Raw genomic sequence first — 25,124 nt, forward strand, 5'->3', positions numbered from 1 at the left:
CTCCTTCCTTCTAGTAAGCTTACTGAAGTGAAACTTCAACATTTTCAAAAAGGGTTAACGCAAATGATTCTTGTCCAAGAAATAGAAATAATCGAAGTGTGAAGGGGCGTGGGAGGGGGTTGAGATGTGCCCGTTCAGGCCCAGAGCACTGGCGAGGGTGTGCGTGTGAGTGGGGGGTGGGGGCATTAACGGTGCCTTCTCCCCACAAATGAAAGAGAAACAGTAAATTCTCCTGGGGGTGGTGAATCAGGTGGGAAGGTGGAGCCAACGCTCTGCAAACTGTGTGGGGAGCCAGGGGTTGGTAGCTGGGAAGAGGGTTCGGTGGTGACCCTGGGGGAGGGGATGGGGGCGGGGAGCGGGAAACGGGGGGCAGCCCCGGGGAGGAATGGGAGAGGGAGGAGGACGCCAGGGGCACAGGGACAGCCTCGGGGGGGGGGGGGGGCGCCGCGCGAGCCCGAGGATGGAGGCTGAGGCTGCCCGTGGAGCTGCAGGTAAGCGGAGCCGCTCTGGCCCGGCCCAGGGCCGCCCGCCTCCCTCCCTGCGCTGCAACAGCTCCTCCCCGCGTCTCGGGTTTCAATGGCTCGACCTGCCTGAAAGCCCCGGGCCCCCGCGCTGCAAGAGGATCCCGTAAACAGCGCGCGGCGGCCAGGGAAACTTTCCCCGGAGCGGGCGCCAGGGTGCCGCGAGCCGCGCACCTGTTGTTGCCCCGGGACTGAACTGCAGCGGAGGAGCGGCGGGCGGGGGGCCTGGACGTCGAGTGCGGGGCCGGCGGGGCTCCCGCACTCACGCTGGGGAGCGTTTCAGTCCCTCCCGGGAAGAAGGGGGAGGAAATGCTCGGGGGAGCGAGGAGAGGCACTGCCAGCATCAACCCCACGCGCGCCCCGGCCTCCGCGCCCGGCCTCGGTCACGGCTTCTATCGGAGGTCCCCCGGGGACACCGGGCGCCGGGACTGACCTGGGCTTGCTTCCCAGGCGCGGGGGCGTGGGGAAGTCCCTGCCTTCCCAGGGTCTCCACTGTCTTGTCTGTGAAATGGGAACCGCACAGTGGGGGAGAATTCTTTACGGCCGCTCGGGTTACTGCCAGCGCCCCTTCCGCCCCCGCCACCCTCCCTGGGCCTGGACGCCTCGGCTGTGGTCGGGGGCGGAAAGGTGGAGCGGGTCGGGGTCGCCGGAGTCCGGGCTTCGTGCCAGTTCTGGCCCTGGAGCGCGCGTCCCCGAGCCTGTCGCTTCCCGGGCCCCAGGGGGTGCCATGCTTGGCCCCTGTCTCCAGAAAACCAGGCAGAGCGGGTGCACGTTCCGAATCTGAAAGCACGTGAAACAAGACGCCCCAAAGCCCACCAACCCCTGAAGTGCTCGGATAGGAGCAAGAGTAGCGCCCTTGGATGCTGAGAAAGTGCTTCTTTACCTCCTGCGCCTTCCCTTCTCCTTGTGGGGACATGTGGCAGGGCCGGGTGTGATAATGAGACCCGTTTCCCGAGGGAAGGAGGGCGCGGTGACCGGCTGTTCCGGCCCCTACACGTCCAGTCCGACCCGTTAGGCGCCCTGGTCGCAGGTGGCCTGCCCTCCCCAGCAGCAGCTCAGCCGCAGACTGGCCACTTTCTCCCGCCACACGTCTCGGTAAGGGAACAAAAAAATCTCATAAAGGCTTCTCTGCTTTTTCTTGGAAGGCAACTTTAGAGGCGAATTACGCTCTTTTATGACTTGCTCTAAAAGCTGTGACTTAGAGTTGCTTTTCTCCTGATTTTAGGTGAGTTAAGGAGGGAAGGTAGCTATTAGCCAATTGTATGGATTAGTTACATTTTTCGTGGACGTTTTAGTTGGCCTAGAGATTGAGAAAGGGTTTTTTGTTTATTTGTGTGTTATTTGTTTATTTGTTTTGAGACAGAGTCTCTGTCACCCAGGCTGCAGTGCGCAATCTCATCTCACTGAAACCTCCGCCCCGCCCCCACTCCCTCCCGGGGTTGAAGCAATTCTGCTGCCTCAGCCCCTTGAGTAGCTGCTTCTACAGGTGCCCGTCATCATGCCCGGCTAATTTTTCTATTTTTAGTCGAAACGGGGTTTCACCTTGTTGGCCAGGCTGGTTTCGAACTCCTGACCTCAAGTGATCCGCCCGCCTAGGCCTGGCAAATTGCTGGGATTATGGGCGTGAGCCACCATTCCTGGCCGAGAAAGGTTTTTTGTTTTGGAAGGGGAGATACCATTTCTTTTTTGATTGTTTTCTCTGTGCTTTTTTCTAGAAAGTTGGGTTTCACGGTTGTGGATGGCGAGTACTGTTTCCAGTTTACACGTTGGAGAACTAGGACAAGGAAAAAAAGTGATTTGCTCTTTGAATCTCATCTTCCTCATCTACAAAATGGAGGAGATTTTGCCCACTTGGGGGCTTATTGTAGAGCAGTATTACACCGAGGTGCTCCCAGAAGCTCTTCCCTGCCACTAGGCCTGTGGGTGATTTCATGAGCCAGAGGGTTCCTGCCAAGGATTGCTTTAGAGATCTGTCTTACTCTACCCAGTCTCCTTGCCTTTTAATGGGAAAAGTAATGGTAATTTCATCTTCTGGAAAAGTATAGTTGGCTTAAAACAGTTTACGGATTTTCCTGTATTTATTTCAACTTTTGCTGTGGCTTTGACGGTTACTGATGGCCAAGATGACACACAGCAGTTGCACATTAATCATTTCAACATGTGCTACATCCTAATGGATTGGAGTTTTACATAGCTGAACCATTGCCCGAACTTTGGTAGCCTCTTTCCAAAAAGGGCTTGAGCAAATCATGTCTACTTGGGAATCTGATTTCCTGTAGCAAGGAAGCAGGAAACTAAGAATTAGGCTTTCAGGTAAGGCTGTATCCCAGGTCCCACTGAGCTCTAGTAAAAGGCACACGGACATCCCCCTGGGAGCTGTGCTCTGTCTGCATAAGGCTCCTCAATGTTGGTGTGCCTGGTTTTCAGGAGGCAGGCGTACTGTCTGAAGAGGCTTTGGAGGTACCCCAAATAATTCAGGTCTCGACCTGCCCCAGGGCCACACACATGCATATGCTCTCTCTGTCTGTCTGTCTCTCTCTCTGTCTCTGGATTTCTCAGAGTATGTATGTGTTTTTAATTTCCCCGATGCTGCAGACCTTCTTAGGTTCCACCAGACCATCTGTTGCTGTCATTTCAGCTTGGAGTGCAGTGGAAAGAAAAAAGAAAGTCAGACACAGCCCGATTCTGTTACCGTCCTCATCCTTTACCTTGGCCTTCCATCATCTATAAGAACTTAACCTGCCTTGTAAGGATTAGATGAGACTGTGTGCATGAGAACCGACCGCCAGGCCCATGGTGAAACGGAGAGTAGATTGTGGAGGAAGCCATCTGTTCTGACCTCCTCCCTTCTGTTTACACACAAAACCGAAGGCTTTGTGAGAATTGTGTATGTTATGACCTTCATTTAGGAAGTCAGTTAAGTGTTTGAATTTGGAAAAGTTGGGTGTTCTGACAATTTGCACTGGTAATAAAGCAGAGAGGGGCCACTGCGGTGGCTCAAGCCTGTAATCCCAGCACTTTGAGAGGCCAAAGTGGACGGATCACCCGATGTTAGGAGCTCGAGACCAGCCTGAACAACATGGCGAAATCCTGTCTCTACTAAAAATACAAAAATTAACCGGGCTTGGTGGCGGGTACCTGTAATCCCAGCTACTTGGGAGACTGAGGCAGGAGAATCGCTTGAACCTGGGAGGCAGAGGTTGCAGTGAGCCGAGATGGCACCACTGCACTCTAGCCTGGGCGACAGAGCAAGACTCTGTCTCAAAAAAAAAAAACAACAAAAAACCAGAGAGGGCTAGTAGACTAGAAAGATAGCAGGTGAGGAGGAAAATTGAGGGTGACTCAGAAGCTTGGGTTTGGGGGTGGGGAACAGGGACAGTGGTGACACCCATGGAGGAACTGGCTCTCAGCGGGGGAAATGGTGCAATACATTCCAGAGTGTTTCAGGACGTACCTCCCACTGGAGACACGAAGAGCTGGGCAAAAACACTAACTCCAGAGCTTAGGGGGAATTTAAGTGCTAATTCTAGAAAAGCCAGTGCCTGCACCTGAGCTCTGAGGGACCCCCTGTTACTTAGTGGAGAGAGAGCAGAGCAGATGGAACCCCGGGAAAGGCTGTCTCATCCTTTGGAGCATGAGAGGAGAAGAGGAGCTGAGGACAGGGGCAGAAAGCTCAGAGAGTGAGAAGTGTTGAAGACCTAGTTTTGAGACAAGGCCCCAAAGGAGGAGAGACCAAAAAGGAAAGAGGCCAGGGGCGGGCCTGATGCTGAGGGAGACTGAGACATGTGCGGGTTTGGAGAGGTCCAGAAAAAGGATCAGGGAGGGGAGAGTTGGTATATCTCGGGACGTTGAACAGGGTTGGGCACAGCTGCCATTTCCAAAGGGTTTGCGGGGATAAGAAAAAGGAGGAGGCTGAGCTTGAAGTGATGTTAAGCATTAGGGAAGCTGGCTTTTCCTTTGTGTTTTTGGGTGGGGGGGGCTTGAATACATTTTTAGTAAACGAACCTTTAGGAACAGTTTACTATATGCCACGTATGGTGCTAAGCCCTTTCCTACATTACCTTAAATGATTTTAACAATAAATAGTAAACGTGGGTCCAAAAGTTCCCCCTTATCCAGGGGAATATGTTCCAAGACCCCCAGTGGGTGCCTGAAACCGAAGACAGGACTGAACCCTGTGTATACTATGCACGAATTTCTCTTTCCTTCTTCACAGACAACTTCATGGATAGAAATTTGTTCTTACTGCAGATCTTAGCAAGCTCAGTCTAGGGTATTTTTTTTCTTTCTTTCCTTACTAAATTGAGAACTTCTACCTTTTCGCTTAAAGAAAACACTTTACTAGCTGGGCATGGTGGCTCACACCTGTAATCCCAGCACTTTGGGAGCCCGAGGTGGGCAGATCGCTTGAGCCCAGGAGTTCGAAACCGGCCTGGGCAACATGGCGAAACCCTGTCTCTACAAAAAAATGCAAAACTTGGCCAGGTGTGGTGGCACACACCTGTAGTCCCAGCTACTTGGGAGGCTGAGGTGGGAGAATCACCTGAGCCCAGGTAGGTTGACGCTGCAGTGAGCTGTGATGGTGCCATGGCACTCCAGCCTGGATGACAGAGACGATGTCTCAAAAAAAAAAAAAAAAAAATATATATATATATATGTGTGTGTGTGTGTGTGCAAAGGAAGGAAGGAAAGCAAGCAAGCAATCACTTCACAGCATCTCTTTGGCATTTCTGAATTGCCAGCATCCCTACTTTTATGCTTTGGGGCAGTGATTAAGTAAAATAAGAATTACTTGAACACAAGCACTGTGACGCCAGGACAATTAATCTGATCATTGAGATGGCTCCTAACTGACTAATAGACAAGGAGCATTGACAGTGTGGATCCGTTGGACAAAGGGATGATTCATGCCTCCGGCTGGACAGATCCGGATGCCTCAAGATTTCATCATGCTACTCAGAACAACATGCAATTAAAAACTTTCAAATTGTTCATTTCTAGAATTTTCCATTTAATATTTTCAGACTATGGTGGTCTGCAAATAATTGAAGCCTTGGAAAGCAAAACTGAGGATAAGGGGGGACTACTGTACTGTTATTATCCTCATTTCACTGGTGAGGAAGCTGAGGCACAGAGATGAAGTAACTTGCCTAAGGTCACCTGGATAGTAAGTGGCAGTGTGGCCATGGGGTTGGTGGCGATTTGACTCCCAGAGAAAGGAATCTGTCATGAGGGTGGGGTTCAAAGTGGATGCTCCCTCCCCTCCAAAAAGTGGGGGTCCCCTCTAAAAGAGTGGAGGCCCAGAAAGTAAATAATTTATGATTCAGTTTCTAAGGGGACTCCTTCAGAGATGACCTCACGTAGACATAAAATTTTAAAAAACCAGAGGCGGGTGGATCACTTGAGGCCAAGAGTTCGAGACCAGCCTGGCCAACGTGGTGAAACCCCATCTCTACCAAAAAAATACAAAATATAGCCGGGCACAGTGGCTCATACCTGTAATCTCACCTACTCGGGAGGCTGAGGCATGAGAATTGCTTGAACCCGGGAAGTGGAGGTTATGGTGAGCCAAGATTGCACCACTGCACTCCAGCCTGGGTGACAGAGTGAGACCCCACCTCAAAAAATAACAAAAAAACTCTCCCAAACCAAATAGTCATCAGCCATTTTGGATCTTCTCTAGTCCGTGGTGTATAAGAGTCTCTGTAGGGGAACGTGGACCCAGCACGTCTGGGATTTCAGTTCTTGGGGAGCAGGGCCTCACTGGGGACCATGGGCAGGGGCTGGGCTGGATATGTGGACTCATAACACTGCCACAGACTATTCCCGTTCCTTCATCAGTGTGAAAGGAAAGGATGAGGCGGCCTCTGAAAGTCTACCTGGCCATGGAGGTTGTCAGTTACTTCTCACCCAAGCGGATAGTACAGTCTGTGAGGGCAGTACCCGCGCTGATCCTCCAGCCCTAGTGCCCTGCCTATACCTGGCACACAGCAGGCACTCCGTGAGCGTGGAATGGAGGAAACATTTCCTGTTAGATGCTGCAAAGAACCTCTCGAAAGTTTGCTAGGAGGGATTTTTTTGTGATTGGGTGTGTCGACGAGCTGGCTTGCCACCACCTGGCCAGGGCTCTGGGCAGCTCATCCCCTAGAATGTCTTTCCAGGGGTCCTGTTCTTCCTGGGAGGGCAGGTCCACAGTGAGGTCCCCTGATGGCCCAGGCGTCTGTTTTCCATCTTCTGTTGTGATTCCTTGCCATGTAGTGGCATCTACACTAGAGATGGTTCTTGTCACCCCCTTTCTACACATCAGGGGCTGTAGGATATCTGTATGAAATGGGATCTCCACAGCATAAGATGGCTGGTGTCCTGTGCCCCTCCACATGGGTCCTGCCATGGCCTGGCAGGACAGAGTGAATGACCAGACTTGGACACGGTGGTGGCAGGGCAGTGGATGCTGAGTGTTGTCGTTTTGACCTTTGAAGCCCTAGTCTGGCGGCCAGCTGACCGGCCTTTGCTGGGCTCCTGACGTTGGCTGGCTGCCGGTTCCTCTGATATTCAGATTTACAGCTCAGCCCTGGGAGATCCAGAGGACTGTAGAAAATGGCTGTTTTGTGGTATAGAAAGAACCTTCAGGGAAAAATTTAAACGCTTGGTCAGATGCCCTGGGGTTCACATGACTTTTAAAGTCAGGGTTGCTGGAAGGTCGGAGGAGCAGTTGCAGGTCAGAGACACCTGTTTGACCTGAAGGTCTGGGACTTTGGCACGCAACAGTGGCGGTTTAGAAGTGCCCTGCCTTCTAGTGTGCCCACCTGTGGTTATTGCTTTGCTTTTCCTAGGCCAGCAGTCAGCAGGCTTGGACAGAGGTGGGGCACACAGGCTGCATGAATCCAAAGGCCACTGTTGAAATCCAAGCATGTCCCTCCACCCACCGCTGCTCTTCTCCCTGTCTTTCTTTCCTGTCCCATTCTCTGGTCCACTCTGTGCCTTCTTACTTCAAACCCGTTGCATTCCATATCCCCAGGCAATGGCTTCATTTCCCTCCTAAGAGGAACCTGCTCAAACCAATGCCTATTAACTATCAAGGCACAGAAAACTTTCCAGGCTTCTTTGCTCTTCCAAAGCAGGGCAGCCACAGAACCACCAGGAACTGCCCTGAGGCTGAGGCCTGGGAGTGCCTGGGGAGGGCAAGAGGGGAACTCCTTGTGATGTGTGTGTGTGTGTGTGTGTGTGTGTGTGTGTGTGTGTGTGTGGAGGGGAGGCTCCCATGGCCCAAACCCTATAGACCACTTGGTTTCCTTTACTTGCAGAAATTAAGATAAATGTGTTTTTTTTGGAAACCGAGTCTGTAACCACGATTGGCAAATTCCGTTAACAGAGAAAGCTGCGTTCGTTTCTTCATCGCATTTTGCAGTGAAGTTGGTGCTGCGGAGTCTTCACTGCATAAAGCTCCTCCCAGTACCGCCCCCTGTCCAGCTGTGTTCTATTAGACGGGTACTTGGCAGATTATTTTTGGTGTGTGCATGCATGTGGCAGAGTTGTATAATATTCAAACAGCGATTTATGGTTGGTTATTCATTTTGACCTTTACGTTTCCCAACAAGTGATTTGTGTGATACACGTATACTGCCCACATTTGACCTGCTGGAACATCTTGAAAAAAAATTTTTTAAGCTATGCAGGAGGAAAGATATTGCTTTATTTTTTCATAATATATGAATACTAAATTAAAATATTATTAAAATATTTAAAAATACCTGGGGTAAAAAAAAATCGCTCCTCCAAAAGAAAAGTCTAGTTATTTGTTGATGAATATCTACTTTTAAGAATAACACTTAAACATGGTTATTGGCAGATCACCTTCTCTTCATTTCTTGCCTTCTTTTATTTGTTTATTTATTTGACGGAGTCTTGCTCTGTCACCCAGGCTGGAGTGCAGTGGTGCGATCTTGACTCACTGCAACATCCGCCTCCCGGGTTTAAGCGATTCTTGTGCCTCAACCTCCCAAGCAGCTGGGATTACAGGTGCCCACCATGACGCCCAGCTAATATTTGTATTTTTAGTAGAGACAAAGTTTCACCATGTTGGCCAGGCTGGTCTTGAACTCTTGACCTCAAGCGATCCTCCTGCCTTGGCCTCCCAAAATGCTGGGATTACAGGTGTGAGCCACAGTGCCCTGCCTGTTTCTTGCCTTTTAAATGAGTTGAGATTCCCTTCACCTTTGCCCCAGTCCCATTTTTTTCTCTCTCCTTTGAAATTTAATATCTATGCTTCTATTCTTTTAGAAGCTAACTTAGAAATCTTAATATGCATGTTTCACTTTACTTTGAAATCAATGATTTTTAAAACTTTTTCTGGAAAAATATAAGGTTCTTAGAATGCTTACACTCCGATTACTCCTTCTCTCCTTGTGTACTATTGTTTGTAGCACCTTAGTTCTATTATGATTTTTTTAGCTCCTCAGATTAGATGTTTGTGTTCTGTATTCTCAGTATTTTAACTTAGATTTATTCACATGTTGATTTTTTTGTTGTTCCCATTTCTTCTTGACTGTCACCTCTTTTTTGTTGTTGTTCATTTAAATTCTTTTTTTTTTTTCCTGAGATACAGTCTCGCTCTGTCACCCAGGCTGGAGTATAGTGACACGATCCCGGCTCACTGCAACCTCCGCCTCCAGGGTTCAAGCAATTGTCTGACTCAGCCTCCCTAGTAGCTGGGATTACAGGCACGCAGCACCATGCCTGGCTAATTTTTGTATTTTTAGTAGAGACGGGGTTTCACCATCTTGGCCAGGCTGGTCTTGAACTCCTGACCCCATGATCCACCTGCCTCAGCCTCCCAAAGTGCTGAGTTTACAGGCATGAGCCACCGCACCTGGCCTTAAATTCTTTTTTCTTTATTTTTGTCTGACCAAGTTAACCCAAAGAACCCGTCTTTGAGCTCTGAGATTGTTTCCTCAGCTTGGTCTTCCGCTGTTAATACTTCTGAGTTTATTATGAAATTCTTGCAGTGAGCTTTTTTTTTTCTTTTTTTTTTCAGCTCAATCAGTTTAGTTTGGTTTTCTTTCTTTCTTCCTTTCTTGACGGAGTCTTACTCTGTCGCCCAGGCTGGAATGCAGTGGTGCGATCTTGGCTCACTGCAACCTCCACCTCCTGGGTTCAAGCGATTCTCCCACTTCAGCCTCTGGAGTAGCTGGGACTACAGGCACCCACCACCATGCCTGGCTAATTTTTTGTATTTTTAGTAGAGACGGGGTTTCATCGTGTTAGCCAGGATGGTCTCCATCTCCTGACCTCATGATCCGCTCACCTTGGCCTCCCAAAGTTCTGGGATCACAGGCATGAGCCACTGTGCCCCCTTCCCTCCCCTCCCCTCCCCTTCTTTTCCCTTCCCCTCCTTTCCTTTTTCTTTCTTTTCTTTTCTAGTGTGGGTCCTAGGACTGAAGATCACATGTTGTCATGACTCCTGGAACTGCAAAACTTGGAGGGGCACTGGGAGCCCAGGTGGGGGCACACCAGGGATGTACAGGCACCTGCCCAGGGAGAAGGCCTCTCACTGCCCTCTGAAGCCTGGGCCAGCCAGGAGGGGAACCTGTGACCCACCCATAGTTCCATTACCAGGCTACAGCTCCTGGGCCATCCTCCTGTGGCTGCCTCTGCTCTCCACCCTCCCTGGAGGCTGATGCTGAAAGAGGGGGCCAGAGGCCTGGGTACTGATCTCCCTCACTCACGCGCACGCCCTCAGCAGAGGGAGTGGGGCCGACAGGGACGATGATGTCCTCTGGATGCTGCCTTCCTGGATTGTTCATTTGGAACTTCTCTTCCATTTCTAGTTTCCCTGTGATGCTCACTTTAACCAGATGGCACCTGCTTAGCAGTTTGTGGGAGGCCTGTTCCCTGTAGGTGTGGGCCTTTGGGGTCGTTACCCTCCCCAGATCTGGCAGCTCCATCAGGTGGTGGCTCTTTCTCTAAACGTCCTTGACACCTTTAGTGCCCCTCCTTCTACTGTGCCCTCTGGTGAGCAGGGGTTTTCTGCATCTGTGGTGACCATATTTCTGAACCCAGACGAATCATGGGTATGAGAATTCTTGGGGTGTTCAAGGGAACAAATATTTATTTATTTATTCATTTATTTATTTATTTATCGAGATAGGGTTGTACTCGGTCTGAACTCACCCAGGAGTTCAGTGCCATGATCATGGCTCACTGCAGCCTCAACCCCTGGGCTCAAGCTATCCTCCCACCTCAGCCTCCCTAGTAGCTGGGACTCCAGGCATGTGCCACTATACCCAGCTAAATTTTTGTACTTTTTTTTTTTTTAGAGATGGGGTTTCACCATGTTGCCCAGCCTGGTCTCAAACACCTGGGCACAAACGATCTGCCTGCCTTGGCCTCCCAGAGTGCTGGGACTGCAGTGGGAGCGGATCTTTGAAATTGTGGCTGCCCTGAGAAGCCAGGGGCACATGGCAGTTGTACGTCTGCTGGGGCATCCTGGGAGCTTTCCAGCAATGGGACTTCTCCTTTGGGTATGGTCAGACTAGTTGCATGCCTTTTTATCTTACTTGTTACCTAGGTTTCTCCCTCATGAAATTCACTTATTTCAGTTACCAAAAAGTACTTTGTAGATAATTATGGGGGCTTCTTACATTGATGGCCCAGAAACACTGGAAGATGTAGGTTAACCAGATGGCCCAGGCACAAAAGCCATATCCACACATTCTAAACAGGGAGAGTGCTGAGAGCCCACCCTTGGCTTTGTTTCTGGAAAAAAATATTGCCTTCTTCCCCTAAGAAACTGATCTGATTTTTCAGTGTGACCATCAATGTTCATCTACCCTAAGGATACTCAACTCTATTTCATGTTGTTGTGCAAATAAAGCCTAAGCGTTGGTGAGAGGTTCTGGCTTCCCCTAAAATACTCACTCACTCGTTGTGAACTCCTTTGTGAGAGGTGGATTCTGAAAGTGAATGTGTGGCTCTTGAATACTGGGATCAACACCAGCTGTGTTGGCAGCAGAACTTGCGGGGTTTCAGGGAAAGAGACCTGGGGCAACAAAGGGAGGGTAGATGGGCAGAGCGGGGGTGAGTGCAGCGGAGCTGGAATGGGGAAGGCCAAGGTAAAGATGGACCAAGAGCTGAGACTAGCTGAAGAGCCCTGGTCTGCATGGCTGGGGCAAGGCTGGCTCAATCTCAGCTCACTGCAACTTCCATCTCCTGGGTTCAAGCAATTCTCCTGCCTCATCCTCCTGAGTAGCTGGGACTACAGGTGCCTGCCCCCATGCCCCGCTAATTTTCATATTTTTTGTAGAGACGGGTTTTCACCTTGTTGGCCAGGTTGGCCTTGATCACTTGACATTAAGTGATCCACCCACCTCGGCCTCCCAAAGTGTTAGGATTACAGGCATGAGCCACCGTGCCCAGCCCCTTGAACACAGGTCTTTAAATGGTTTATTTAACAAATTCTTACAAGAGTCTACAATGGGCTTGACTTATGTGGGGGCAAGATGCCTATTGTGGAGCAACCCTTACACCCTTACAGTGGACTTGGTTTTTTTTGTTTTTTTTTTTTGAGTCAGGGTCTCACTCTGTCACCCCGGGTGGAGTGCACTGATGTGATCATGACTCACTGCAGCCTTGACCTCCCTGCTCAGGTGATCCTCCCACCTCAGCCTCCCAAGTAGCTGGGACCACAGGTGCACACCACCACGCCCAGCTAGTTTTATCATTTTCTGTAGAAATGGGGCGTCTCCATGTTGCCCAGTCTGGTCTTGAACTCCTGGGCTCAAGTGATCTGTCCATCTCAGCCTCCCAAAACCTGAAGCCAGACCAGGTATGTTAATTTCCTCGGGCCCCCAGGTCAAAACACCACAAACTGGGTGGCTTAAATGTTGATCATTTTATTGTCTCACCTTTCTAGAGTCAGAAGTCTGAGATTAATGGGTCAGTAAGGTCGATTCCAGGCATTTGGAGGTGGGGCACTCATATTTCCTTCTGAGGGCTGTGCAGGAGAATCTGTTCCATGCCCCTCTCCTAACTGCTGTTTTGTTTTGTTTTGTTTTGTTTCTCTTTCCTCCATCTCGTGGATGCAAAAATATAAACTGACCCAAGAGATTCATTTTTTAGAAAGTGATGCCTTATACCCAGGATTTAGTGGCTCTTCAGGTTGCCATGTAGAAAGCAGCTTTGCTGGCTGCCACTTTTGATCAAGGGCTGAACTCTGAGGGTGACATGCCACTAAGGAGCTGAACAGAGCCTGGGTCCTTGCAGCAGAGGCTGCTCTCCAGTCCTGTCTGTTCTTCTACTTGGGCACACAGCTAGGCTACATTCCCTAGCCTTCCTTGGAGCTTAGAATAATTCCTAGCCAATAGCATTTGAGTATAATTGAGTGGGCCACCTCCAGATGTGGCCCATTACAAGTCACATTCTCTGCCTCCAACCCAGGTTACTTCAGGTAATAATCCTTCTGCCTAGAAAGGTTGGGCACCTTGATATGCAAAAATCTGCATTAACTTCACAGATGACTCAATTAGCAGGTGATGACTTACAGGCAGTGTTTATTACAGTGGCCTTTCTAGTTGTGATCTTCCCAGTTGACATTTTTAGAATTTGATCTCTACAATTTCCAAAAACACTACTTGACACCTGTGGATTTAAAAAAGAAATAACCTCAGATACGAAATAACCTTTCCCCAATCCATTCATCGTAGTTGGAAGCTGGTCTTACTAATGGCAGGGCGACCGTAACACTTGGTTATGAACCAGGGTATTGCCTCCAACCAAGCCTTAACAATCTCATCCTCCCTTTAGCCTTCCATGATTAGACCTCAACTCATGAGAACTCTTGCCTTGCTCATAAGTGGGAGTAAATGCTCATAGTTCTAGAAATCTCCCAGGAACCAGCATCATGGAAGCTAGAAAGGCTAAGGGAGTCCAATCTTCCTCTAAATTGGCCAACTGTGGAGTGGTGGAGAGAGAACAAGCTGCAAACCAGACAGACCCAAGCTTGAATCTCACCTCTGCCAAGCTACCAGGTATGTGAGTTTTTCCAAGTTATATCACTCTCCTGATCCTCAGGCGCCGCATTTGAAAGATGAAGCCTCTTCCTGTCTTACAAGGATGAAGCATATGGAATGGAAAGCCCTCTGTCAATGTGGTTATCTTTGGAAGTGATTGCAGCTCTCTTACATCATTCTTGCACACATCTGGAGCCCTTGGTCTCAGAATCCCAGCCCTGACACTTAATGAGGTGTGTAACTTGTCCAAATAATCTAATTTCTTTGTACTGTTTCCTCATCTTTAAAAAGAGAACAATAATAGCACTACCCACACAGCACTGTTGCAAGGATTTGGTGAGTTAAAGTGTGCATAGTACATACAGCAGAGTGTGTAGAAGTATCCAGTGAACTGTTATTGTCATATGAAGAGACTATTTGATTGATCTCATCAAGGACAGAAAGCTCCTTGGGGCTTGAAACCTTGCCTGTATACCAGTTACAAACTTCCTTTTGCTGTTAAACCCAATCCTTAGGATGCTCAGTCAAATCCTGTGGACTTACTGGCTGGTCTGCTGACGTGGAAACAAGGTGGGGTGTGACCCATCTCCGGGCGAGTAAACTTTTGGGCACCTGCACAGTGTCCAGCCTCAGGTACCACCTCTAAATGGATGGAACCCTGTGTCTGTGCCCATAGCATTGGTCTAGTCTGTCACCAGAAAGGAATCTTGCTGTCAGATGATTACACATCCTCCCATAGTCTAGTTTAGTTTAGTTTAGTTTAGTTTAGTTTAGTCTAGTTTAGTTTAGTTTAGTTTAGTTTAGTTGTTTTTTAAGACAGGGTCTCGCTCTGTCACCCGGGCTGGAGTGCAATGGCGTGATCATGACTCACTGCAACCTTGACGTCCCAGGCTCAAGTGATTCTCCCACTTTTGTCTCCCGAGTAGCTGGAACTACAGGCATGCACCACCATGCCTGGCTAATTTAAACATTTTTTGTAGAGAAGGGGTTTACCAGTGTTGCCCAGGCTGGTCTTGAACTCCTGGGCTCAAGCGATCCTCCTGCTTTGGCCTCCCAAATTGTTGGGATTATAGGCGTGAGCCACTGCACCTGGTCCCCCAGAGTCCAAAGGATGGTGCAGGTTCTGTTTGTAAATGTATCTGTTGAGTATGTATTAGCTCAAACAGAGTTTACCTGAGATGTGCATCTGGGGTCCACCCTCTTTGGCACTGTCCCTCATTTTCCTCCTCCAACATTCTCCCAACCTCTCTCTGTTAACCCCAACAACCTGCCACCCATCCCTAACAAACGATTCCCAGCTCAAGGCCAACTGGATCAAGTTTTTCTTCTGCAGAAATTGTGGGGAGGTGGCTTCAGAGGCCCACAAGCAGAACCCCGCCCAGACACATAAACCTTTCTTTGGCTGGTACCAACTCCTCTATTGCAGGCTGTGGTCCAAGTAGGTTATACAAGTCTCTACCTCTTCTAGCTGAAGCCAACCTCCCAGGAAAAGGATGAGAGGAGAAAGCCACCCTGCCTGGTGTGTGGATAATACCACCACCAGAGTTTCCTGTAATTTCAACTCGATGACTGCAGCCGCGTGACCTAAGGCCCGTATCTCCATTCACAGGGTGTGGTCAGTACTCCGTGAATATCAGGTGTTCTGCTGCCCTATCTCCTGTCTTCCTGGAGCCTGCCCTTACCCAGTGAGTCCCTGGAGAGAACATTCTGGCATCTGGCTGTGAGCTGTCGCAGACATGGGTTTCTTTCGGTTCCCAGAATGATGGGATGCCAGCCGCTGGCTGCCCCCAAGCAGCTTGGGAGCAGGACAGGCTTGGCTGTCCCAGAGGAAGAGCCTGGCATTGGGCCAGGAGGCTCAGGAGGGAAGATGAGCTCGTTCTGCCCAGCTCGGCGCTTCCCGTATGCAGACCAGGTCATCACGGGGACCTGCCTTCGCATTTGCATCCTCCGCCGCGTATTTTCCCAGCACGTGCAGCATCAGGAACTTGAACGTCCCGCTGCTTTTCCTTGGTGATACCCACCAGCCCCGCATTAGGAAGGAGCCTGAACATTTGACGGAGCTTTCCTGTCACCTGTGAGCGACGTGCACGCTGCTTCCGAAGAAAGAGACATCCCCCTACTGTTTTCTCGCAGGGGGATGATTCAACCTTTTCTTTCTCACAATCCCAGATAATCATATCTTCCCAGGTTTTGTCATCTTCGAGGACTACTTGATATCTAGTTATAAGTCAAACAAAACTCGATTTAACCGATAACTAACCAGCCATCACGTATCCCTAAAGATAAACCTGGCTTATCCTTTGTATACCCTCTGGCAGAGCAAAGGAACAAGGAGTTCGGGGGAAAAAACAACCCACTAGAAACAGCACTGACACATGTCGTTAAATACAAATGTGACCAGCCTTGATTACAAGTGTTGTCATCCTCTTTTAACGGCACCTACCCCGAACTTTCATTAACCCCTGGTAGCTGAATAGCAGCTTGTCTAAGCGAGGTGCAGGGATTTTGTCAAAGCCTGCTTTCATGTAAAAGGCAGGGCCACCTACCATGAACTTCTCTCTGTGACTTCATTCTTGAGCAGTGCTCAAGTGTAAATAAACTTGTTTACCAGGATTAGAATGGCCATGTTAATGAAGTCTTATTTGTGTCACCACAATGACAAGTAATTTGTGCACAGTTGGACTCAGAGAGTGGACAAAACCAGAGAAATTGTATTTCTGCTCTGAAGTTTCCATACAGATGCCTTAGGCCAATGTTAGTACAGCCAGTATTTGCCTATTTCTTTTGATTGTGTGTCCATGCTGGAGAAAAACCTTGTTACTGTGCCCAGTGTGGTAAATGAAATTATACCGTACGCCATGAGAAGAAAAATGAAATAAGAAGCATTGATGAATGTACCCACGGGTGTAACCTTGGTGGCCGGTGTGTGGTTTTTATGAAACGAATGCATGAACATGAGGACCCTAATTATTGCTTTCAACTGACAAAAGATGGTGAATATATGGATAACGCTGCTGTACAACACTGGCTGTGTCTCAAAGCAGCTTTAAAAGTAAATATAGAAATTCTTGGGTACATGGTATTGCATAGAAAAGTCATTAAGAAAAAAGCAAGACAATTTGTTAAGACCTTGGTAAGTGGAGCTGGGGGGATGATTAATTTTGTTTGTTTTTGTTGTTCCCTGGTAGAGATCAAGAAACTACAGACTATGGGCCAAATCTGACCCACTGCTGCTTTTGTAAATAAAACTTTATTGGAAAAAAGCCACATTTGTGTATGTGTTGTCTGTGGCTGCTTCTGTGCTACCAAGACAGAGTTGAGTAGTCGCAACAGAGACCATATGGACCCACAAGACCTAAATTATTTTATTTATTTATTTTGTATTTATTTTTTTTTTTTTTGAGACAGAGTCTCACTCTTGTCACCCAAGCTGGAGTGTAGTGGCATGATCTCAGCCCACTGCAACCTCCGTCTCCCAGGTTCAAGTGATTCTCCTGCCTCAGCCTCCTGAGGAGCTGGGATTACAGGCTCCCGCCATCATGCCCGGCTAATTTTTGTATTTTTCTAGTAGAGATGGCTTGTCACCATGTTGGCCAGGCTGGTCTCGAACTCCTGACCTCAGGTGATCCGCCTGCCTCAGCCTCGCAAAGTGCTGGGATTGCAGGCGTGAGCTACCACGCCCGGCCCAAGACGTAAATAATTTACTATTTGGCCTTTTACGGAAAAAGTTCACCAGCACCTGTTCTTTTGGAAATAGTTATTTCAGAGAAGGTTCGCTCATGTGGAGTTAGTGTGGTGATGACCCAATAGAGTAGAGAAAGAAAAAGTCACAAGATCATGGGAAGGAAGGCACAGTATTAGAGTATGTGCAGAGGAAATTGAGGCCTTCAATTAGGAGGTAGGCTCCAAAGTGAACAGGCAGAAGAGAGGGCTACGTGGGTTGTGATTCTGTTCTCTAATAAGCAGTCTATGTGGAGTAAAAGTCTACACGGAAATGCTCAGGCACAAAGGGAAATTACCATGTAGGTTTTCATAGAGGTATGCAACATTTATCAGCTCATGGGATCTCTGACTCACAAATAAATCATGTCAAAGTCAGAACTACAGTAGAGCAAAACATTTCTTTGGAAGCTCAACCGTGGAAGGGAAGGGTCCTGACTTCCTCCTGCAGTTGGGTTCTCTGGCCTTTAAAGCTTTGTCTGAAGGCCGTCACCCACATTTGCACTGTTGCTGCAAACCGAGAGAAAAGAAGCATGGAGAATTTTTCTCCTGCCACGGGGATCTATTGCTCAATAGAGTTTGTGACATTAGGCCTGTGCCTACCTGTTTAATAAATCTGAGTCTGGATTCAGTAGCCCAGTGGGTTACAAGGAAGGTACTGGCTGTGGATTTTACTGGAGATGGGGGTCTTTCAATCCCAAAGGTAGGGCTGTGAGATTGCTCCGAGTACACACTAAATTATTAGACTATTAATACAATAATAGCTCATTAGCCCAGATGGCCCAACGTCTGGGCCTTTTTTTTTTTTTTTTTTTTTTGAGATGGAGTTTTGCTCTTGTCACCCAGGCCGTAGTGCAGTGGCGCGATCTCGACTCACTGCAACCTCCACCTCTCGGGTTCAAGCGATTCTCCTGCCTCAGCCTCCCAAGCAGCTGGGATTACAGGCGACCGCCACCACGCCCAGCTAATTTTTTGCATTTTTAGTAGAGATGGGGTTTTGCCATGTTGGGCAGGCTGGTCTCGAACTCCTAACCTCAGGTGATCTGCCTGCCTCAGCCTCCCAAAGTGCTGGGATTACAGGCGTGAGCCACCACACCTGACCTGTCTCGTCCTTTTTAGTCTTGTAAAAGTGACTTCTAGTTCAAAAAGTCCTAGCAGAACTTTTCTTGCTGCCTTTCCTTTCTGCTGTCTTGGCGAGAATAGGGCCTGTGTACACAGCCAGGCAGTGTAGCTCCAGAGTCTATGCTTTAAAAACTTTTTTTTAGTGGACCCCAGGTTCATAGAATTAGATTAATTACAGTCTTCTCATGCATGGGCTCTCTTTTACTTAGTGAAGTTACAAATCATTTAATACACACACACACACACACACACACACACACACACACACACACACATACAGACACATAATCTTAGTTTAGGCTCCCACAGAAGCAGACTCTGAGACAGGGATTTGAGTGCAGATGGTTTACTTGGGAGGTGAAGGGAAATCAGCAAGAAAGGGGGGAAGCAAGACACTAAAAAGAGGGTAGCAAATACGGAGTACATTCCTCAGGAGCAGCCACAAGGGGCAATCAGAACTTAGTCCTATTGGCCAACTCTGGGAGAAACATCTGCTTCAGAATTGCCCAGTGCAGCGCAGGGGCAAGGGAGCTGGGGTATTTATACACCAACCCCAGTCTCTTGCTGGTTGACAGATTCTGGGGAATGAAGGGAAAACCTTCATGGACAAAGATACAGATCCTAGTAGTTCAGAATCATCTGGGGTACATGAAAAAGTGGAATCCAAAGCACTCTTTCTTTTTTTTTTTTTTCCGAGACAGAGTTTTGCTGTTGTTGCCCAGGCTGGAGTGCAATGGCACGATCTTGGCTCACCACAACCTCCGCCTCCCGGGTTCAGGCGATTCTCCTGCCTCAGCCTCCCAAGTAGCTGGGATTACAGGCATGCGCCATTACGTCTGGCTAATTTTGTATTTTTAGTAGAGTCGGGGTTTCTCCACGTTTGTCAGGCTTGAACTCCCAACCTCAGGTGACCTGCCCGCCTTGGCGTCCCAAAGTACTGGGATTACAGGCATGACCCACCGCGCCTAGCTCAGCACTATTTCTTGATCTTTTTAATTAAATCATTGCCACCCCTAAGTAGCTTTTTTTTTTTTCTTTTTGAGATGGAGTCTCGCTCTGTCACCCAGGCTGGAGTGCAGTGGCACTATCTCAGCTCGCTGCAACGTCTGCCTCCTGGGTTAAAGCGATTCTCCTGCTTCAGCCTCCCAAGTAGCTGGGATTACAGGCACTATCTACTAAATTCTTTTGTACATTCATTTCATCCTCTATCAGCCCTGGGAGGTCTACATTATTTATTAGCTTCACTTTACACAGAAGGAATTAGTGCTTAAGAGGTCGTGTGATCACTCCCTCAAAATCTCACAGAGAGGAAGTGGATGAAAGCAGACTTAATTCTGGGCCCAGGTCATTCATCTTTTCATGAATCAAGTAGCAACTGAGTATTAGTAGGTGCCAGGCAGGGTGCTGGTGCCTGTGAATTAAGTGAAGAGCAGAACAGACTGGACTTTGCTCTCAAGGAGTTTAGAATCTACTGGAGAGACAGACATTAAAAGAACAATTGTAATGCTTTTTGTTGTTGTTGTTTTGTTTTTTTTTCTTGAGACAGAGTCTTATTCTGTTGCCCAGGCTGGAGTGCAGAGGCATGATCTCGGCTCACTGCAACCTCCGCCTCCCGGATTTTAGGCGATTCTCCTTCCTCAGCCTCCTGAGTAGCTGGGAGTACAGCCACACACCATCACACCCGGCTGATTTTTTTATTTTTAGTAGGGACAGGGTTTCACCATGTTGGCCAGGCTGGTCTTGAACTCCTGACCTCAGGTGATCCACCTGCCTCAGCCTCTGAAAGTGCTAGGATCACAGGCATAAGCCACCACACCCAGCCCCTAAGTAGCTTTTTTGAACATTTTCTTTCTAATTGCTTCTCCACTCCCCATGAAATTTTAGTATCACAAATATACTGTAGATCTGTTTATGTACTGTGTCCATTTGGAGGGAACCAAACCATTAAAATATACAAATTTTTTTGTCCCCACCATCCCACCCCTGGATCGATTTTTTCTACCCATTAGCAGTGTTGCCCCTGTTGAGGAGGTATGGCCCTAGTGCCACGGGCAGGACAGTACCTGATGCATGTGTACAGCAGGCCCCAAACCACCCTGCCCTTATCGCTCTATACCTATTATTTGGGGCAACTCATTGGTGCTGGAGTGGTGAATCCACAGGAACAGAAAGAAAAACACTCTGCATCAGTTCCTTCTTCTAGTCTATGGAGCCTTGGGAGTAGGAGACGAGAGAGGTGGGGCAGATGGAAACAAATGGTTATCTTTGATCATCTATCACGGCAGAAATGAAGCTGTGGTTTTCGTTATTTTCATGGGTTCCTATGCAGTTCTGATTTCCCCAAAAGGAGCCCCAGCATATAGCAGTGAGGCCCCGCTTAGTATTTCGCTGCTGTTGAAATCAGATGCTAGAGGGGATGTGAACATCCCTCCCCGCGCCTGAGTCCCACCACAATCTCGCACCAGTGTCAAGCTAGCTTCTCATGTTCCCGAGTTGAAAACAGATGGTGGCTGACACCTTTCTCAAGAATCCTGGAAACCCACCAGTCTACCCACTGAGGCACGAAAAAAAAAAAGGGATCCGAAAATGTGGTGTAGAAAAAAAAATGACTGAAGTAGGATGAGCCCAAGAGAAGCCTATCCTGCTCAGTGTGATGGAGCAGTGTTCTCTAAGCATTCTCACAAGCCAGAAATTTGGGAGCAGGGGCAGGTGACTTGCAACCCCTTACGTGAGATGTTGCCGCAGCCAGGACTCTAGGACCAAACAGCATTCCCACCCAGCCTGGGCACTGGGAGACTCTTTCACCCAAAGACTCTGGAGATGAGTTAGAGCAATGCATTCCAAATTTTTATGCTTGCCTTAAAGCAACAGAATTTCTTCCAGGTTCTAAATGGAAGCTTAAGTTGTGAAAACTAGATCATAGAAAAAGTGAAGAGAAGAAAAGGAAAATCAATGCAATATGGCATACCTACTTTTCCTTGAGAAAGCAAAACACACCACAAACCCATGTCCACACTTAAGCACTGAAGATCAAGCAAGGAAATTTTCCAGGCTTGTTAGAATAAGAAAAAAAGTCTTGTTTCCTTGTTAGGATAATAAAAAAGTCTAAGCAAAGAATGTCTTTGAGGGGAAAGGAAAATCTCAGCTTTAATCACCAAGTAACACCTTGGTAAGATGTATATGCCTGCCTTTATGCTTAATGATTTCATATTTTTTTAAATAAATAGCGCAATAAGTGTAACATATAATCCAGAACCTAGGCCAAATTCCTTCCCTCTTTTATTTAACTTGAGACATAATAGCTATATTACATTTGTCCTGTAACAAACTCATCTTTCAGCCTCAGTAAGAATTTTGTGGCTGACCACCTAAAAATTACTAGAAATGAAACAACTGTAGCAGAGTTGCTCTAATTTTTTTTTTCTTTTTAGACGCAGACTCGCTCTGTCGCCAGGCTGGAGTGCAATGGCACCATTTCGGCTCACTGCAACCTCCAACTCCCTGGTTCAAACAGTTCCCCTTCCTCAGCCTCCTGAGTAGCTGGAATTACAGGCACGTGCCACCATGCCCAGCTAATTTTTGTATTTTTAGTAGAGATGAGGTTTCATCATGTTGGCCAGGATGATCTCGAACTCTTGACCTCAGGTGATCCACCCGCCTTGGCCTCCCAAAGTGCTGGGATTACAGGTGTGAGCCACTACACTTGACCTAATTTTTCAGTTTCCATAAGTTCAAGGCATTAGGACATTAGAAGCCCTTACAGGAACAGGAAAGAAACCTAGAATCTAGAACATACTATTGTTTTAGGTCAAATGGAATCTTTTAAAAAAAAAATTATTTATTTAGTTGCCCAGGCTGGAGTGCAATGGCACGATCTCAACTCACTACAACTTCTGCTTTCTGGGTTCAAGTGATTCTCCTGCCTCAGCTTCCTAAGTAGCTGAGACCACAGGTGCCTGCCACCATGACGGCTAATTTTTGTATTTTTAGTAGAGATGGAAGTTTCACCATGTTGGCCAGGCTGGTCTTGAACTCCCGACCTCAGGTGATCCACCCACCTTGGCCTCCCAAAGTGCTGGGATTACAGGCATGAGCCACCGAGCCCAGCCCAAAGAAAGGAAGTTTAAATGAGCTGACCAAGATCTCCTGCAGTCAAGGAAAGAGCTGGGATCAGGAATTACTGAACATTTCTGACAGCATATCTGTTTACTGAAGCAGGTTTTAATAGAATCATAGGATCCCTCAGTTAACAGAACCCAGTTTCAGAAATAGATGCATGAGATGATCTTTTTGGATTTGGAAGAAAATATTACATTTTTTTGCTTTGATTTTAAGTAAAATATGAAGAAGAAATTCATTTTTACTACTATCTAATATGTAGATAATGCCATTGCTCTCTTTTGGTCAAACATCTCTGGCGTGTAAGGTACCAGGAATCCTGGGGAAAGAGATGGAGGTCTCATCACAACACATTGCTCTCTGAGTGTATGAAATAAAGCAGCTTCACAAATTATAGTACTTAGTTTTAAGTAAACTAACTCTAACAAAATGGACAAGTGGAAGCTTTGGTGTACAAGTGATGAGCTAGGTTATTCAGAGTAACTCTCTGCTGAAAACATATAGAAATGCTGGACACAATATATTTTTTAAACTTTTCTTAAAATATCAAGGAATTGGCAACATAGTTAGGAATTCCTAGGTAATTGAAAATTGATGGAAAATTGAGAAGCTTAAGAACTTTTGTTCTCAGGGCACTTGCTGATCTAGGCACATAGGAACATTAGATTTTACAGAGTCTTGGGGAGAGAGGAATAGAAATCAAAACCATAAGAAGCCATCTCCTAAATAAGCTGGGACCTCAAAGGGATGCACTCTCTAGGTATAGGTGATCCAGAAGTGAACCAATGGGTTGAATGAATTTGAAGCTCAAAGTATCACCTTTTGGGAGCACTAAACCCCTGCTAGCTGTGAACCTCATTTGAAAGAAACTCAGGCTGTAGTGCTTTGAGATACTCAACAGAAACAAACACAAATCCTCTTGTGAGAATACTTCCTTCTAGATCTCAAATTATTCCTACAAATAGTTTTTAGTGACAAAAAGCAGCATACACTAAAAATAATCAAGCACATAGGAAAATAGACACTGTGAATGAGAAAATAAGAAACAATACAAAATAGAAACATTTAAAGACTTCATATTTCAGAACTTCATATTTCAGATCTGTCAAACACAGATCATAAACAAATATGCTTCCTACATTTAAAGATTAAAGGCAGCCTTAAAAATGTATATAGGGAATAGGAAAACATACAGTATGATAGAAGATTTGAAAAAGAACTAAATAAAATTTCTACAAATGAAAAGTTCAAGAATTGAAATGAAGAACTCAATGGATGCATGTAAAAACACTCTAGACATAGCCAAAGAAAGAATTTAATAAGATGGAAGATATGCAGGAAGACATTTTCCAGGATGCAGAACAAAAAGATTAAACATACAGAAGTTATAAGACATGGAAGATAAACAGAGAGGATCTAACATACGTTTAAGCAGAGTCCCTGAAGAGACAATGGAGAGAATGATACAGAGGCATTATTTTTAAAGATTATGGCTGACAATTCAATAATGAATCATTCCATAATGAATTTAACAATGAATTCAAAGCAAGATAAGTAAATGAAAATCTAGATATATTGTAGTGCAATATCAGCACACCTGAAACAAATAAAAAGTCATAAAGGAGTCAGAGTAAAAAGATGTACTTCCTTCAATGGAGTGAAAGAGTGACAACTGACTTATCAGCTGTAAGAATGGAAGTCATAATATAGTGGAATGATATCTTCAGTAGAATGAAAAAAATGGCTGCCAACCAAGGATTCTATCCTTAGAGACAACAGTTTTCAAGTATAAGAGCAAAACAAACAGACAAAAGATCTACTTTCAGAAACAAACAAAAACTGTGACTTCACCACTGGTGGACTTTTATTGAAAAAAAATTCTAAAGGCAGAAAGAAATGTGTCCCAGAAAGAAGATAAAGAAGGAATGAAGAAGCAAGAAAGAATATATAGCCAATTCTAAATAAACATTGACTGTATAAAATAATCATAGTTTCTTGTGAGGTTAAAAGAAGAGACAGAGATTAGGGGAAATTGTAGTGGTGACAGCTCTTTTCTTGCACTGAATCTCCACGTATTAGCAAACAACAATTACAAAAAACTGGTGACAAGAGATCTTCAAAAACTCTAAAATACAAGTGGATATGTGGACAAACCACCAATAACCTCAAGATCTTTATGATTTTGGAATCTGTGTAGAAAGGGGAAAAAAGAAGCAACAGAGTGGCATTCGATACACCTGAGAATAGCAGAACCCCAGCAGGAATTTGCTGGAAAACATTGAGAACAAATTGAGAACAGCAGTTGAATCTGGGAGGGGCAAATACTGGAAAATGATACATATGGATCATGAACCCTAAAAGCTAGCCGTCTAGGGCTTCCTTCTAAGACACAGTCCCAATGAGGAGAAAGTGCTGGAAGTAGAGTTAAAACTGAGCAGGGTGAAGACAATATAGATGAAGGAAAGGGAAGGTCCAGTTCAAAATAGGAGAAGGAACCAGAGACAGGAAACCTCAGAAAGTCAGTCATTTTATTTTTGATGGACATTACACAAAAACAACAGAAGACACTTGATGATGTTAGAAAATCTTCCTGAACCCCACTTCATTCTAAAGTCATGAATATGAATTTCACCTA

General features: G+C 46.8%; 1 long non-coding RNA gene across 1 annotated transcript; it reads left to right on the forward strand.

The window, feature by feature from the left end:
* Positions 1–381: 381 nt before the first annotated feature.
* Positions 382–16,791, forward strand: LOC105739907. Its single transcript, XR_004030611.1, has 4 exons — positions 382–491; positions 10,349–10,418; positions 13,323–13,546; positions 16,717–16,791. It is a non-coding gene; the product is annotated as an uncharacterized LOC105739907 (long non-coding RNA).
* The last annotated feature ends 8,333 nt before the right edge of the window (positions 16,792–25,124 follow it).

The sequence above is a fragment of the Nomascus leucogenys genome, chromosome 6 (genome assembly GCF_006542625.1).
Source record: "Nomascus leucogenys isolate Asia chromosome 6, Asia_NLE_v1, whole genome shotgun sequence".
Taxonomy (NCBI): domain Eukaryota; kingdom Metazoa; phylum Chordata; class Mammalia; order Primates; family Hylobatidae; genus Nomascus; species Nomascus leucogenys.